The following is a 16,943-nucleotide window of genomic DNA, read 5'->3' as shown; positions in this document are numbered from 1 at the left end:
TATTAGAAATATTCACGAAGTTAGGTGAGAGACTAATTAGATTTTAGTTAAGTAAGTTTAGCTTAATTAAGGTTAATTTAGTGAAAAGACTAAATTGAATAAAATGTAAAGGCTTAATTAAAACTATAGAAAAGTCAAAGGATTAAATTAGCAAATAAGCCTCATGTGACAAGTGTGTGGTATATATAAGTACATTTGCATTATTTTGATTGATACAAATGTATGTATAAATATGTATTTACTTATTAAATAAGAAATTATATTTATAATTTAAAACATAATAATAATGATATAATATAATAATAAAAGAATAAAGAAATAAAATAGAAAAAAAAAGAAAGAACAGGGAAGGTGGAATGAAATAGAAAGGAAAGAAAAAGAAAAAGGAAAATTAGGGTTTTGAAGTTTGAAGGTTATTTGGTAAGTTAATTTAGTTTTTTTTTTTTGTAATTTTGATGTTTTTGGAATCCTAGGAAGAAATACTGTAATACCCCCTACCCGCATTCATTGCCGGAATAGGGTACGAGGTATTACCGGAGTTTACGAATTAAATTTTTTAACTCAATATTACTCATTTATAGATATCTAACATTCCCTACAATTTTAAACCAAAAACAATCCACATCAACTAATCCAATTCAACATATTTTCAAGATAGATTAACGCATATAGATTCACGCATATTTATAAGATAACATCATCACATACCAAAATCAGGTTTGTTAACCATACCAATGACTAACTTTACATTCATTTCACGTTAACATTTACTTTATTAGCTTATACATGCCATTGATTTTCAAAATAAAGTTTCTTGATATACCGAAATCTTGAAGTTGATAGTGTGATGTGTCTCCGACCAAATCCGACCTCCGAGCTCTTAACACTACAAAACAGGAAAAAAGGAAACAAGGTAAGCACTTTGTGCTTAGTAAGCTCATGTAACAAGAGTTATACTTACGTAATATTTTCAATACAATGCAATAAACATTCAAATATTCATTCAATGCATTATTACCCTAACATGCACAAACTCAACATTCAAGTTAGTACAATAATTTTCATGTGTCAATAATATATATATCATGATTGATGAACTCATCAATAACATGATTTTCATTCCCTTATATTTTTTTTCATATTTATCGCGTTGAATTTCTTGAAATTTTCGTGGATTTTCAGAGGTACACTTTTAGTGTACATTTGCGGGTCTGTCAATTCATATTCAGGTGTGCACATTTCCATTTCAGAGTGCACACTCTCGCAAACCTCATCCTTACAGCGAGATTACCAGTCCAGGCTAAATCCCTTGTGTAGCGACGTAAAAAAAATTCTCTTTCGGTCGCTAATTGTGGTGATTTATTAAACATTTGAAAACCAACTTTTGATTTTATTAATAAAGGGAGTCGCCACCGATCTTTTTTCCAGGTGTGACCGGACACCTAATAAATCATCCTTTTTAGAAAAGAAAACTTATTCTTGCACAAAAATGAAGGCCGAATTTAGGTCTACGTCAAAAGCCAAAGTAAAGTTGGGTTCGGGAGTCAGTTACGCGCGAGGAAGGTATTAGCACCCTCGCGACGCCCAAAATTGGTATCTTATTAAACAAGTATTGTCTTAATTTTCAAAATTGCAAGTTCAAAGTAACATTGAATCGTGATTCGATCAAAACACGAGAAATTTCAAGTTTCGTTTTCTTTTGAGAAGGACGTACCGTTTTAACACGAGTCGATTGATATTCACCCAACATAGCGATGAAATCGATGACTTAATATTAAATCGGCATGTTGCCTTATTTATTGAAATTAAAAATTATGAGTAAAACATTATTTAAAATAAGAATTCGTAAATAATACAAAACAACGATGCAATTAATAATGAAATGTTAAAACTGAGAATATTAAAACAACAATATTAATATTTACAAAAAATAGAAATGATGCACTACCAATATAATAAGAAAAATAATATATTCATAATGACAATAGAAAATAACAATATATACATAAAACATACATATACATATATATATATATATACATGACATACCAAAATGAAAATATACAACATATATTAGAAATATTAATAACAGAAAAATATATTTTATATATATATATGCTAACGACACTACATGAATATGTACTTATATGTATTAAAATATCTATATATATAATGGACATGTACTAATAATGATAATAAGAGTAATAATAAAAGACGCATATATACCAAATAATACATAATAATTTAAAACAAAATAGTAAGTAACAATAGAGAAAATGATAAGTATAATAATAAATATAACGATATATGAAAATAATACTATATAAAGAAAAGAATATATATACTCCTATAATAAAATATGTGTACTAATATTAATAATAAATATAATAGGGATAAAATAAATATAATAATATATACATGATATGGTATTAAAAATACGTATATATATAATAGTATTTGAGTATGTACATGAGACAATATAAAATATATACATGGAAATATACAAGAAGTATACAACTAATAACATTAAGAATATATATATAATATAAATATAATATATACAATATACACATATGATAAAAAGCTAATAATATGTACATGTATATCTACATACACATTAAGTAAAAGTACTAATGCTAACAATATTAATAATAAATATAATAATAGATATATATGCATATAATAGTAAGAAACGAAACATAAAGAAAATATATATATAAATAGCTAAGTATAATATAATAATAACAATATATAAAAATAATAGTGATAACAATATTACATATATAACATGATTAATATTTAAAGCTAAATTAAGTAGCAAAATAATATGAAATCTAAGGTAAATACGAAAAATAAATGAAAAAGAAGAGAGAGGGAAGAGAGAAGGGAGGGGGGAAAGAAATCCGGCCAAGGGGGGGCCGGTCACCGGTCGATCGTCGGTCGCCGCCCGTCACCGACCACCGTCGGCCACCGCCCACGGTGGCCGGAAAAGGTAAATAATTTTTTTTAACAATATATGTATATATAAAGAAAGAAAAAAACAACACAAAAAAAGAAAGAAAAAGATTCGAAAGAAGAGGAAAAAGAAAAAATGCAACCTTTTATTGATGTTTCTTTTGTGTTAAAAATTTGAAGGATTTTTGTGTTTTTTCTTCTTCAATCTTTGTAAAATCCTCCTCCTTTTTACATGATTTTTGAATGGCTTTTATAGCTATCTTTTACATGATTTTCTATTTTTTTTCTATTTTGTAGGTGGTGGTGGTAGACAATGGGAGGAAAAATGGGGCAAGTGGGAAAGTGGTTAGGTGGCTAGGTTTTTTTATCTTTTTTTGTTAGGTTTTTCTTTTTTCTTCTTTTTTTTTGGGGGTTAGGTTTTTTTGGGGTAGGTTTTTCTTTTTCTTTTTTTTTCTTTGTTTTTTTTTTAGGTTAGGTTTTTTTTGGGGGGGCTTAATGGGCTTTTGAATTGGGTTTGGGTAGATGTAAATGGGTCATGGATTAAGGGTTTTAGTGGGTTTAGAGGTTTGGTTAGGTTTTCATATAATTGGGCCCGGGCAATTTGGGCTTCTACACCTTGTAATATAAACTCATAGAGTATTGTCGGGATTACCAGTCCAGGCTAGATCCCCTACAACGACAATTACTCTAATAAGCTTGGATCTGAATTACAGTCAAAGCTAAATTGACTCGATTTGAATTACGTCCGGCTAAATCCATTTTACACATATTCTTGGAGGGCTATATCGGGATAGGGTCACCCGTCGGGCTAGATCCTTTTTACCGTCAATTCCTTTTCAGAAATCCATCGAAATTTCCTTTCATTCAACTGGGATTTCTTCCCCTTTTTATCAAATATATCAATGTTTTATCAATTTTCATACAATGAACATTCAAATCATATTCACATCAATAACATACATTTCAAGTATTTAAGAATATAATTCAAGTTACATGAACTTACCTCGAGACTTGCTTGTAAACAAAAATCTACTAATCCCGAACTTTTTCCTTTCCTCGATCTAGCTTTGTATTTGAATCTTCTAGATCTAAATAAATAAATTTAATTATCAATTTAATACATTTCATGTTCATATGTAACATTCTCTATAATTTCATTATTATTTATAATTCATTTAAAGCTGTCTACTTGAGTCATAATCATTAAATTATTTTTATCTTGAGATACAGAACTCTAAATTAGGATCGGCTAATTTTTCCTGAAACTAAACTCACATATATTCTTACCATAAAATTTTCAGAATTTTTGGTTTAGTCAATAAGTACAGTTTATTCTTTAAATTCACCCTTGTTTTGCTGTCTGATAGTTCTGACCCTTCTTTACTGAAAATTAATTGTCTCTTTATACAGGATTCAAATGATGTTCTTGTTTATTTCTCTTAAAAATAGACTTATTCAGGATTCTAGAAATATAAATTTAAGCTCTTATTTATTTTTATTCAAGTTTTTATGATTTTTCAAAGTAAGAACAGGGGAACCCGAATTCATTCTGACCTTGTCTCACACAATTCATTATATCTCAAGATTTACAAATCTATTGCTTACACCGTTTCTTCTATGAGAAACTAGACTCAATAAGATTTAATTCCATATTTTTTTCATCTTCTAATTCTATTTATAAAATTTATGGTGATTTTTCAAAGTTAGTCTATTGCTGCTGTCCAAAACTGTTTTAGTGCAAGCAGTTTATTACTATTTTTCCCCTAGGCTTTTAATAAATAATAATTTCGTCCCTACTCAATTAGCCTCTCAATTGAGCTGATTGTTCTCAATTAACACTTTATTCTATCACCTTAAACTAGTTTACAACCTTTGGAAATCATAATTTTAACACTAGACTTTAATTCCAAACATTTTCACAATTAGGTCCTAAAAATCAATTTCCATTAAAATTGCCTAATAAAATCATCTCATAAACAAATTAAAGCTTCAATTTCATTCTATTTAATCATAAACTTACAGAAATAAACCATGGTGACTTTAAATTTCATCTATGAAATAAGAAACTAATGAATTTAAAAGTAGGACCTAGTTGTAAAAGTCTTAGAAACACAGAAATTATAAGAAATAGGCATGGATTAACTCACTTGGTGCAAAAATTATGAAATACCAGCTTAGATAACCCCTCCTGTGGCATTTTGGCTGATGAGAATAAAGAAAAATGAAGAGAAATCTAGATATTTTCTATTTAGTCCTATCTTTATTTAGTTAATTATGCAATATTCCAATTTTGCCCTTAAATCATCAATTTTCCTGCTGATTTCATGCCTTGCCGTCCAGCCCAAATAAATTTTGGGTCTAATTTTCTTTTAAATCCTTTCTCATTAGACTCTTAAGCTATTTAATCATTTTAGCAATTTTACACCTTTTACAATTTAGTCCTTTTCATTTAATTGACTACCCAAACATTAAAATTTCCTAACGAAATTTTAATACCACATCGCTAACATTTTATAAATATTTATAAAAATATTTCCGACTCGGTTTTATGAGATAGAGATCTCGATACTTTGTTTTTACCCAATTTCTTCAATAATTTCTTTTTCTAACTAACCACTAAATCGGTAAAATTTTTTTATCGATATTTTCATCTGATTTTCCTATTATATAAATATTCATGCAAAAATATTAAAATAAATTTCTTTTTAAATCGGATTTGTGGTTACGAAACCATTGTTCCGATAACCATGAATTGAGACCATTACAAATACTACTTGAATTATGTTAAAAATAAGGAAGTTAATGAATTTTTTAGATGTTGATTAAGTTGAATAAATTGATGAATTATGATATTAAGTGATAGAAATTCAAGTTAGAAGTGAGAGATGGATTAAATTATAAAGAGAGATATAAGTTTTGTTATAGTAGGGATTAAATTGTTTAAATTGTAGAATTGATGTTTTATATTGAATATTAAGAGTTGAAACTTGTTTAAAGTAAGGATATAATGAAAATTTTAAGGTTTATTTGAAGAAAAGAATAGTTATGGTGGAAGGACCTAATTGGAAATATAGTAAAAGTTATATGAAAATAAAAGAGCGTGTTATTAAATAACAAATTTTGATAATTTTAAATGTTAAATTTTATGTAGCCAACGTAACACCGGAAATGTCATCGAAAAAAGGAAAGGATAAAGTGAACGAGGATATCGAATAAACCCGAGAATTTCGGTTTGTATTTCTATAAACTATGCTTAATGATTTAATACAATGTAATTGTCATTTTTAATAGTTAGAATGTATAATGAATGATATGATGGAAACTGTTACTACTTCTGTATTGAAATGAAATGATTTGAATACCCTATTAACAGTGTCGGGCTAGTTGGATACAATTGGCATGCCATAGGATTGGAAGTGTTTAGGGATATTTCGACTGTGTGCCGATGAGACACTATATGTGTCGACTACTGTGACTGTTCCGGATTCGTTTCGAAGTGTTACTCGTACCTGACTATGACTGTTACTGTTACTGTTTGTTACCCTACGGTGTATTTCGGTTTCAGCCGATGAAACATTGTATATTATCCCCGGTGTGTGGGTTGGATCCGCGTATCCGTTTAGGTCCGAGTTATGTTAATAGGGGTAAATGAAAGTACTGAAGATTGTCTGATATCAATTAAGTAACTGTGACTGATTTACGAATGTTTAAGTTATCGAATAATATGAAAATAGAAATATATATGAATTGCTTAACTACAGGGAAGAGATGTAAAATGAATGTAAGGGGTGAAACTATTAAGATTATGAAAGTAAAAAGTTTACGTTATAATGTATATACATAGCTTATTATTGTTTTAAGTATTAGTTTATAGAAATACCACTGAGTGCATACTCAGCGTACGGTTTGTTTCCGTGCACAGCTTAGGTATAAAGTAAGTAACAACTCAGCATCCAAGTCAGTTCCCACACTCAAAAACTTGGTGGTGTATCTATCTTTGAAGAATGGCATGTACCTAGGTTATCTAAATGATATCAGGTTGTAAGTGATGTTAATGAAGAACGTTAATAGATAATTAATGGATATAATGAGAATGTTATGATGTATAATCCTTTGAATTGAATATAATGGAATTTAGATGCAACTTTTGAAATGGTTTAGTTTAAGGCATTATTAAATATATGTATTAGATTATGATATGATGGTTTAATGAGTATTAAGTGTGTTTAATCATGTTTGGACTAGTTGAATGGAGAAATATTGAAATGCTTGTTGTCTACAATTTGCAAGGTTGGTAATTTTAAAATATAAGGTTTGATTTGAGTCTACATGGTTTGTCACACGAGCGTGTGACCAGACCGTGTGAGACACGTGGCTTGTACACGGGCATGTTGCTAGGCCCTGTGTCTCCTGCACCTAAAATGCTACAAATAGGTTTGCACACGGGCTAAGCACACAGACGTGTGCCTTAGCCGTGTGAAATTAGTGAATTTATAAGCTATAAGTCAGAATACTCCACGGGTAGAGGACACGGGAGTGTCCAGGTCGTGTGAACTACTATTCAAAAGAAGAAATTTTAAAGTTGCATGAAAAATTTTCTATGGTTTTGATTGAGCTCCGGTTTGATTTAATTATACTTAATAACTACTGTGGGCCCATTAAAGCTATGTTTAGATGTATAGCATTACATTTATTCTTATTTTATGTGCAAATGTACAGTAATTGTGACACCCCTAATTTGACCCTAGTCGGAAAGTGGTTTCGGGACCACAAAATCGAGTCACAAAAATAATTAATTGTTATATTCTATGCTTATTATTTGTGAATAAGTATGTGTAAAAATTTCATGTTTTAATTTTGTCATTTGGATGTGAAATTAGCTAAAAAGGACATATTTGAGAAGCTTTAAAAATATGATAGGCAAATGTCCAAGTGATTAAAATGTTAAATTACTAAAGTTGTGGACTTGCATGTCAAATGGCCCACTTTTAACATTAGTGGATGGTAATGATGTTATGATTTTGGCATTATGTGTATATTATATTTAGTAAATAATATTTAATAGTTTATATTTTGAAAACATGAATTAAATAAGAAAAGAATAGTGATAAAAACAGAGAAACTTTTCTCTTTGTTTTCTCCTTTTGCCGAAACCATAAGGGAAAAAGAAAAGAAAAATGGAGACAGTTTGCATGTTGAAGGAAACTAAGGATTTAGCTTGTTTAAGAGTTGTATCCTAAGTTGGTAAGTTTTCTAAGCTCTCCTCTATCTTTAACTTTGTTGTAAAGAAAAATGATGATGGATTGTGGTTGGAAAGCATGAATATGGGTTGTAGAAAAGAAAAGCTCTTTGATTAGTTGTAAAAAAAAATTACTACTGTCCAATTTTGTGCCTTCGTTATGCTGTCCAAAATTTGAACAAATTAATGGTTCTATTTTCATGCCGATTGGGGGTTGTATGGACAGTCCCATTTGTTGCATTATGCTGTCCAGTTTAGGGACCAATTAATTGAGTTATTACAGGATTAAAAAGAATGGATTTTTGTTGTGATGAGCTAATAAATTTTAATACTATTAAGTGTGTTCTTGCGGGATATAATTTTTGCTGCCTTGTGCTGTCCAAAATAGGACATATTGAATGTGCTTGTGAGTGAGTTTTTCAAAGGAAACTTTGTAAATTCTTATGTTTAAATTCCAATGTTTGCATGCAGGTAAGTTATGGTTATAGGGGTTGATAAATTGAGTTTAATAGCTAAAATATTATGTTATTCTTACTAAGTTTCAGTTGTTAGTAGTGACGTAACAATTTGACAATTAAATGCATAAATGACTGCTGGAAACTGCAGCTTGAAAACAAATTGTTCCAGCATGTAAATGCTGATTTGAATGTGCTGCAATATGTGGAGGAATTGGTCTGCTGCATGTTGGAAATAAAAGAAAACAATAGTTGTTAAATATTAGTTTTTGTTGCTAATCGAATGGGTTTAATTCATTGTTCAAGGGGCTATAAATTGGTGTTAATTAAGCTATTCGGATGGTCTAATAAAATAGTCTGAATGTTAAATAATGCTTGCTGTCTAGATTGAAATTATGCTAGAAGGTTGAACGATTGTTGTTCAAATGGAATTTTGGAGTGTCTAATGGACTCCATGTTGCTAAAATTTACATGAATAGAAATTTCTAAGTTTAAATTGTAAGAATTTGAGTTGTGTGGTTTAAATTGTCAAAGATGCATTCGGCAATTGATTATAATTTGTTAAAGGGTGTAAAGTATTGATAGTTCTAAATGGTACATAGTTAAATGAAGATGGAAGCTTGATAAAATTTTATTTAGAATGGAAGTAGGAGAAATGTGTATTCGGCCATGAGTTTGTATATTTGGTTTGTAATAGATTAAATTTGTTTATTCAAGCTCAAGAGCTTAGGGAGTCTAATTCGGATAAGAGAAAAAGCTACCTAACCGAATAGTCGATCTGTAATCGTTCGACAACTTCCGAGGTAAGTTCTTAAGTAATTGAGTTTGATTCCTTTGTAAGTTTTAAGTTTTAAAACAGGATGAATATGAATTATGTATATACGTTAAGGTCAATGACTTTTCTAAATGACGGCATATACGATATTATATTTTAAATATGTGAATGAGAACTTTACAGAGTAAATTGTATAAATCTGCTAGGGACAGCAGCAGTAGCGTGTTTTGGAAAAATTACCATAAATTGTGGGAGTTGAGTTAAAGGCTGAATAAATTATGTAATTAAAGATTGATACGTCTAGTTTTGTATAAAAGAAATCGTGTAAGCAAAGGGGTTGACGATAATGAGATTTTCAAGGTTGTGTGAGACAGAGTCAGAATGGCTCCGAAATCCCCTGTTCAGTATTTGGAAAATCATCATAAATCGTACAAAAATTATTATAAGATAAAATTATATGCTTAGACTCCTTAATGAGTCTAGTTTCAAACAAAATAAACGAAAACATATTTTGAATTCTGTACAATGAGAAATTAAATTCTTAGTGAAGAGTAGTCGGAGTAGTCAATTAGTAAAATAGGGGAACTTTAAGAAAAATCTGGTATTGATTGGCCAAACCAAAAATTCTGAAAATTTTGTGGATAGAGGATATACGAGTCTATTTTCATGGAAAATTAACGGCACATAATTTGGAATTTCGTAGCCCCAGTTACAAATAATTTAACAACTGTTGCTCAGGAAAAACAGCTTGTAGAGAATTTGTGGTTATGTTGTAAACATGGATAAAACTTGTTTTAGTTGCTCATAAGCTATTGATTAAACCCATACGTGAATTCTAAATTGTGATATTGTAAAATGATATATGAGTGTTAGATGGATCTTTGATATTAAAATTTGTGAAATTGTAAGTTTATAAGTATTCGAATATGAAATGATAGTATGGCATGAAATTGAATTATTCATTGGAAAATGATAGATGTAGATTCAGCCAAGGCAAAGTGTATACATGAAAATTTATATTTTGATTTAGGATTTTATGAGATGAATGTGAATGTGTATATTTGAGATAAGGCCGAATGGCCAATGTGATGAATGTGAACATGCATATATGTGATAAGGCCGAATGGCCAATGTGATGAATGTGAATATGCATATATGTGATAAGGCCGAATGGCCAATGTGATGAATGTGAACATGCATATATGTGATAAGGCGAATGGCCAATGTGATGAATGCGAACATGCATATATGTGATAAGGTAGAATGGCCAATGTGATGAGCGTGGAAGAGTATATATGTGGCGGTCGAATGGCTAATCTAAACGTGTATGAGATAGAGACGTGGTAAAGCCAAATGGCTAATGTGAGATATGTATGAGATGTGTATATATATATATGTGGCCAAATGACGAATGCGGAAGGTGTGTTTTATTAGATATTTGATGAGGTAAATGAATTACAAATATGATAGTCGATGTGAATGTTGTAACATGTGAATAAATATGCATGAAACTCTATGATGTAAACCCGGATTAACGACGGATGACCGGATGTGGTGACTATGTGCAGGTTAAGACCATGACTTCATGTGGAGATTTCATCGAGCTAAAGGTCTCCGATAATCTGAGTAGAGTTTAAAGCTATAAGACTTCGCAATAAGAATTGCTTATAAATATATTCAATGCAAAAGGTTAAACAGGTATGTACTCCAAGTTTATATGTGAGCTTGATTTGAGCTAAATCATAAGGTAGTTATGTGATGTATACGTGAGCAATCTATGAGACTATTCCTATGATTATGTGACATCGGATCAGTGTGAGGGGTTATGTGAAATTATACAATATATCTATGTCACATGAGCTCACTTTTATGTGAAAGTTTATCTGCCAATTATATATGATGAGATGTGCATATTCGGTAAAGGGATGGTATGCCGAAGGAAGAGTGAAATAAAAATACGAACAACTATGTTATAATTTGATTGTTATCTATTGACACTGCTTAAAACTTACTAAGCATTGTAATGCTTACTCCGTTTACTTTGTTTCCTCTATTTTTTAGATCTCATTTGGAAGCTACAGGCTCGGGGATCGTCAGCAACTAGTCACACTATCACTATCCATTGCTTGTTACTGTTATGTTTTGAATTATTTTATGGCATGTATAGAATAGACCAGTGGCCGAAGAATATTTTGGTTAATGTATATAAGCCATGCGAAAATGACATCTTTTGAATGTGTACTTATAGAAGTTTAAATTGTATCCCTGACTGTCTTTAGTACTTATCTAAAGGAATGTTCAAAAAAAAAAATAAAAAAAAATTACTGTTCTGATATGAGTTTCAAGTCCGGTAATACCCCTTTACCTATTCCGGCGACGGATACGGGATTGGGGTGTTACAGTAATGATCGGCAATACTCTATAATCCTGTTCCAGCAACGGGACAGGGTTAGAGGGTGTTACATCTCATCTAAATGTGTTGGCCCATTTATGAAGGTTGTTCTAATGGAGAAACAAATCGTAGAGAATTGGATTGAACTTGATCATATAAATAAGATTTTCTATTTTTTAGAGATTGGATTGAATGATTTGAAGAATATCTTAAATGTATCTTATTTATTCTGGACTTTATTAGGAGAATTTTAGTTCTATTTTGTGACTATTTTGATAAGGATTTGTACTGTATAGAGAAGAACTCTTGACAACACCCATCAATTCGTCACCTGCTCAAACTTGATGACACTTCACCTAGCCACCTTGCATTGACTCCAACAATGCCCTTAGCTAGCAACTAGCCACTCTACCCCCTACACATGTGGAGTAAGATGCTTGATGGTTAGGGTTGATGACCAACTAATCTCCTTCTATAAATACCTCATCTTTGCACAAAAACAATGGGAAGATCCATAAGACAGAAGACTATCTACTCACAATATAAGCACTCTACAGCCACTCTTAGTCACCTTAAACTTCCATTGTTAATGGCACTTTGCATTATCTATGGTGTGAATTATAATATTTGTGCACGCTAAAATTTTGTATAACTTAAATGTTTTGACTATTTACTATAACAACTTATACGCCATTAAACGAATTCTTCAAAACTAATATCTTTAAGTGAATATGTTTAAGTAGAAAATTATTATTTAAATAGTAATTTAAAATAGAAGGATATGATTGTAATAATTAAGAATTTGTTTTAAATTGTATCCAGTTTGAGCTAGATTTATTATATCGAATAGATGACCTGAGTATTAGATAAATGTACTTTCAAGATAAAGAAAAAATGTATCACAATAGTTGTTACCTATTTCCTATAATAGAACTTCAAATAGTTGGCATATACATATTGCTCCCCTCCATCAATTCTCTCATTTTCATAGCAGCATCTCCATCTATTTGAGCTCGGAAATTTGATATTTAGCTTGTAGCTTTTGAATACGAAATTGCTGCCTACACTTTTTCTGGTAGCCACTTTCGTGTAAAGCCAAGTTTAGCCAACTTTTGAATATTAACGCTGCGAAGTATATAGTTCACGAGGCTAATTATGCACTAGATTTGCTAAGTGGTCAAATCACCTTCTATCATTTAGTAATTATATTGAAATAAAGTTCTTTTTGCTTTTGATATTATTAGGCGTCGAAACTAAATATTCATGGGTGTCCTACAAGTGGTTCTTCCTCAAACTAGCAAGCTAGAAAACATGGGAAGTATATTATTCATCACTTTATTCATTTTAAGATGTAAACGAATAATATTATTGTGGATTGAATCATAAATAGAATAGTACAAAAATTGATATTAAATCTTTAATTGGTATGAAATTTTAGATTCCATCTCTCATCAATTTCTCTAGATAGATTGGTTTTTTGCGTTTAAGCTGAAGAAGTTGAAATATAGAATGAAATTATGTGCCTACATAATAATAACAATGTGGTTGAAAGCCTCTCAACTTGAATGAGGGATGATTGTTGTGAGTCAATTATTGCATCAGTTCAGTCCAACAAGAACAGGCATAATACCTCCCATTGAACTGAATTTTGAGTAATTTTGTTTTAATTCATCAATTGCTTTTGTCTAATTTTCAAACAAAAGGTTAATACATCATAATCAACTGGTGTGAGCTATGATCAATATATATTTATAATGGATTAACTTATATTGCATAATTTTTATAATCTTATGTGTAGGGTATTAGGAAGAAGAGTTTGTTGAAAAATAGCAGCCTAAGATTCTAAAAACAACAAACTATCACAAAGCATGATATTAAGCTTAATAAGGGCATTATTACAAAATGTAACAACTACTTTTAAATTATCTTTACCAACCATTGGTGTAACGTCCCCTAACCCTATACCGTCACCGGAACAGGGTTACGAGACATTACCACCAAGACTGATCCAATTTCGGTCATTAATTAAAATAAATATTCACACACATCCTAGTTTTAAGATGTCATCCCTTTAATGGGCCCTCGCGGTCCAATATGAACAGTAAATTCAATTCGGGACTAATTTAGAATCACTACGAATTTTTAGTAAATTTCAAAATTCATACTATATACCGTTACCAACCATAATTTACTTATTTCATCAATACTTTTACAACCTAAGTGACTCTCATTAAACATCCTGGGTACATGCCATTATCAATACTCAACATATTTTACCTTAATGAATTCGGGATCGTCTTGGGATACTGATTCAACGTACTATCTTTACTTAACTCAAGCACGAAACAAACGTGACGCTGAGTATGGTATACTCAAGTGGCATTTCTATAATCCGAACATTTAATAATATAACAAATACTTAAGATCATAATAACAATTACAATTATGCAATTATTTATTCATAGATAAATTTCAACTACTTACCATATAAATTTTATACAAATCATATAATAAACACAATAACATAATTGTTCAATTCTTAACTAAATCCATTATTATTTACTCCATTCTTTCACTTACTACTCGGTATAGCTTTCCTTAATTTACTCATAATTCAATATCATTAAACTATATTCAACTATACACTTATCAATCATATTCCATTTTAATTCATTTCAATAACTGTCAATTTCATTTATATCATATCAACTTACTATCCTGGTAGCTTTCCAGTATATACATACGATTCATATATCTCAAATCACATTTCAATTCATCAAGTGGCATCATATATCATCAATTCGAACTCCAATCATTTCATGAACCTTTGGTTCATATTTTCAATTTCATATCTAAATTTTCAATTCTCAATTCAATTTCTCGTTTCATTTCAATAGCTTGATCAATCAAATTTATTTGATTTATCTTTCGCTTATTACCCTATTAACAAATCCGGACTTTGACGGATACAGATTCCAACCCAAACACACCAAGACGGCACATTGTGTCTAAAACGGTACATAGTACTGGTCGATATCGACACATAAAGTGCCTAAAACGACACACGAGGTGCCTGATACGACACACGAGGTGCCTGAAATCGACACATAAAGTGCCGATCGATAAAGCCGGCAAATCCCGTACACTTCCAGATCCTATGGCATGCCAATTATATCCGACTCAGCCCGACTAGTTAATAGGGTATTTCATTCACTTTCTCAATTTAATAATTCTTTCATCAATATACCATTCTGATAATCACATATATTCACCCATTTTCACAATTCACACAATTTCATTCAATTCAACAATATATTTCAATTATTCACATTAATTCATAATTCAATACAATTCAATTCACTTTTCAATATCAAATATTCAATTATCACAATCTCATATATTCATATCAATTTCCTCATATTTCCAATCAATATATTTTTCAATATAATATTCATTCAATATTCAAATTTCTACATAAATCATATATATTATATAATTCAATCAATATAAATTCAATCAAAATAATTTCAATCAATATAAATTCAATAAATTCATCGCATACTAAAATCAATCTATTTCAATTGTAAAACATCATAATTCAATCACTAACATTTTCTATATGTATATAAATATAATAAATAATGACTAAGTTCGGATTATAGAAATACAAACCGTAATTTTCGAGCTAACTCCCGTTGACTTTGTCTTGTCCTTTCTTAGCCGAGATTTTCGATACCACATTGACTATGAAATTAATACAATTCATAATCATTAATACATTACTAATTTATATCTTGAGTTACAGAATTCTAAATTAAGATCCGCTAATTTTTCCTGAAACTAGACTCACAAATCTTCTTACAATAAAAATTTCAGAATTTTTGGTTTAGCCATTAAGTACAATTTATTCTTTAAATTCACCCCTATTCTGTTTGTCGACAGTTTCGTCCCTTCTTCACTAAAAATTAATTATCTCACAAAGATGAACTCGGATAATATTCTGTTGATTTCTCCTGAAATAGACTCATTAGGGATTCTAAAATATAACTTTAAGCCTCTAATTATTTTTCTTCAATTTTGGTGATTTTCCAAAGTCGAACAGGGAACCCAATTCATTCGACCTTGTCTCACAAAATTCATTATATCTCATAATTTACAATTCAATTGCTTATATCGCTTCTTCTATAAGAAACTAGACTCAATAATATTTAATTTAATTCCATATTTTATTCATCCTCTAATTAAATTTCTACAATTTTGGGTGATGTTTCAAACTTAGACTACTCTCTTTGTCCAAAATAGTCTTAGTACAAAATGTTGATTTACTTTAATTTCAATTTAATTCTAACTAAATTCACTTACTTTTCTATCTTAATTCATACTTTATTTCTACTCAATTTTAACCAAACTTAGACATAATTATCTATTTTTCATCATAAAACCATAATTTCGAAATTCTTTCAATTTAGTCCTTAAAGCATAAAACTTATGAATCACTTTACAATTCAATCCTTGTATCATTTTTAACTTGAATTTCTATCAATTTATCCCTTAATTCATCATTTTATTTAACATGGACAATATCTAGAAATCTAATAACTATCAAAATATCAACTTAATTTCATCAAAACTTTATTCTAAAACTTCTAAAACATCAAAATTAAGTAAAAAAGGCTTGATTGACTTACCTATTAGAGCTTAAAGCTTCAAACCTTCAATTTTCCCTTTTCTCCCCTTCTTTCTTTCTTTTTCTCCCCTGCTCTCTGTTTCGTTTCATACTGTTCCTATTTCCTTTCATTTGCTTCTTTAGTTTATATATATAATATAATATAATATAATATAATATAATATAATATAATTAAAATATAAAGTATCTTTATTATATAATAATATAATAATATAATAATATACTAAACATAAAAAAATCTTAGATTTTTTCACGGTAAACCGCCTCAATTTATACTTTTGTATAATTTCCTTTTAGTCCTTTTATTTTTTAATCTATAATTCAACTTTTCCCTTATTCAATTTAGTCTTTTTTTAATTACTCTTAATTAAATTAAATTCACTTAATTAAACTCTAATTAACCACTTAAAATATTTACGAATCCATTTTTCAGAAACGGA

General features: G+C 29.7%; 1 long non-coding RNA gene across 1 annotated transcript; it reads right to left on the bottom strand.

The window, feature by feature from the left end:
- Positions 1-644: 644 nt before the first annotated feature.
- On the bottom strand, positions 645-14,139 carry LOC128280499 (uncharacterized). The gene is made up of 3 exons (XR_008270588.1): positions 14,094-14,139; positions 3,959-4,043; positions 645-886 (listed from the first exon to the last, which is right to left on the bottom strand). It is a non-coding gene; the product is annotated as an uncharacterized LOC128280499 (long non-coding RNA).
- Between the last annotated feature and the right edge of the window lie 2,804 nt (positions 14,140-16,943).

The sequence above is a fragment of the Gossypium arboreum genome, chromosome 9 (assembly GCF_025698485.1).
Source record: "Gossypium arboreum isolate Shixiya-1 chromosome 9, ASM2569848v2, whole genome shotgun sequence".
Taxonomy (NCBI): Eukaryota; Viridiplantae; Streptophyta; class Magnoliopsida; order Malvales; family Malvaceae; genus Gossypium; species Gossypium arboreum.
This window is presented reverse-complemented; position numbering and strand designations above follow the sequence as displayed.